Raw genomic sequence first — 2,114 nt, forward strand, 5'->3', positions numbered from 1 at the left:
GAGAGAGAGAGAGAGAGAGAGAGAGAGAGAGAGAGAGAGAGAGAGACCGAGAGGTGGTGCGAGAGGGGTGGAAAACACGGGAAAGAATGAACCGACACGGTGGAAAGCAAGGATGGCGAACAAGGGCGGCAGACAGAGGGGGTGAATTCGTGGAAAGGAGATGGAAAATTCATCCCCCCACCGAGGAGCTTCGACTGATCCCGACGTCGGTCCTGCGTTGCGACGGCGCACCGTGCGCAAGGATCTCCGTCCTTCTTCAGAGATACGGCTTTCCCTCGCTCTTCGTAAACGTCCAACCCCTCCGCCTCGTCCCTCTTCCACGACCACGGATCGATCCGACGTCCGTCCGTCCGTAAACTCGCCGCCACGGGTTATGCTCGCGTGTACACACGAGATCCCGTGTGCCAGCGGCTCGCGCGCCAGACACTGACGGCTGAGGAATGTACATTGTCGCCGAAGGAACGGCGGTGACCTCGCCACGGCCTGCGGGGGTAGGGCGCGCCAACGGACACGCATTGTTGAATCACAAAGAGTAACTAAGCGTCGGACTACGTTACCGCCACGCAGCAAAGTCATCGGACGAAACTTGGGTAGACAGCTCCGGATACAACTTTGCTCGTGCGATTACCGAGCGCCGCGCGCCGCGTTGGAGTGGGATTAAGACGAGCGAGAGGGTGGGATCTACGTGATTCACTGTCATCTCTCGATAAGGGTTGGTACCTCGATATCTCGTAAGGTAGAGAAAGTAGAAACGAAGCGTGGAAGACGGTAAACGGCAGTTGGTTCGAAGAAGCTCGCAGCGGGATTCGTCTAACCACAGTTACTCGAACGCGTTGCTAAGTATGCGCATAATAATTCAAGGCAGCGACAATTCATAGAGAACTGCGCTAGTTTCGAGAGAATGTTTAATTACAGTCACGCATGCGTATTTTTGCCGAAAGTTACAGACTCTGGCGGTTGTGTTTTGCTCTCGAGTACGCGCCGGCAAGACAAGGATACGTTCCAAGTGAAAACGTTGATGCAGTTACTAACTCAAGATTTATCGCAACTGCCAACTGTATGGGAACTCCATTAAAAAACTTTTACTCGAGTTTGCCACGGTGTCTGGTCTGTGTTGAACGTTCCGCGTTGTGAATCTAGCGCTTCTCGCTTTCAAGCTTTCAAAGAATTCTGAATGGATAAATTGACGTTGATGTGCATCGTTTGGTCGCTTGAACTGGAATTACCGAGCGAAAACCGAATTAATTTAATGGAAGCGAACTGCGCGCCTCTTCCATATTTAAAAAGATTCGACATCGATTCATAGGAAGATTATCTTATAGTAATTCATGAAGCCATCCTACACGTTCCCTATGTAAATGAGCCCGCTCATCCGCACCCGATAGCGTCACGCGCTCGACACTAAATCTCGGACGAATCTAGCAGAGAACTCCACCCGTTACGACTCATGTTTTACGTGTGCTGCTTTAAGTCCCTACGCGTCCTCTGAATTCGCATCCCGGCTGCGTAACTGCGACCTCACGCTGCGATTTGTACATCGTTGCTCAAAAGTTTCAAGCACATTTGTTCATTAAAATAAACGAACCTTTTCTCATTCCTTTCCGCGGTATTAAAAACAATTCGTACAATATTTATTCGGACACATTTCTATTAAAGACATCGATTTCGAAAAATTGCCATAGTCAATATTTCACGAGGCCAAAGATCGTTCCAAGCTTTTGAGCGGCAATGTACGTAGGCGATTCCGTGGTTTCGTGTCCTTTGCCACGACTTGGAATCCTGCTGCGAGCTCGCAATCTTAGGCTCGCACAAACCGTGCATACGTTCCCAGAGCAGCTATCGTTTCCCACCGCGTGAACGTGATTTCACGCTGGTTGTCGCGACGCGACAGAGTTCTCATGAGAGAACACAATCTGTATAGATATTCTCCTTAAGTTCTCTGCGCGTCCTTTAACCGTCTCGCTACGTACATATATAAATGAATGTTCAAGGATGTGAATTTATAACACCGCGACGAAAATGCACTGGAAACCACAGATAGAAGTTGGAATGCGAATTGAAATGATTAATTTTAGAAATTAACACCTCGAAGAAGGCCCTGATGGAAGCTTTAA

Source organism: Hylaeus volcanicus, chromosome 3 (assembly GCF_026283585.1).
Source record: "Hylaeus volcanicus isolate JK05 chromosome 3, UHH_iyHylVolc1.0_haploid, whole genome shotgun sequence".
NCBI classification, from domain to species: Eukaryota; Metazoa; Arthropoda; class Insecta; order Hymenoptera; family Colletidae; genus Hylaeus; species Hylaeus volcanicus.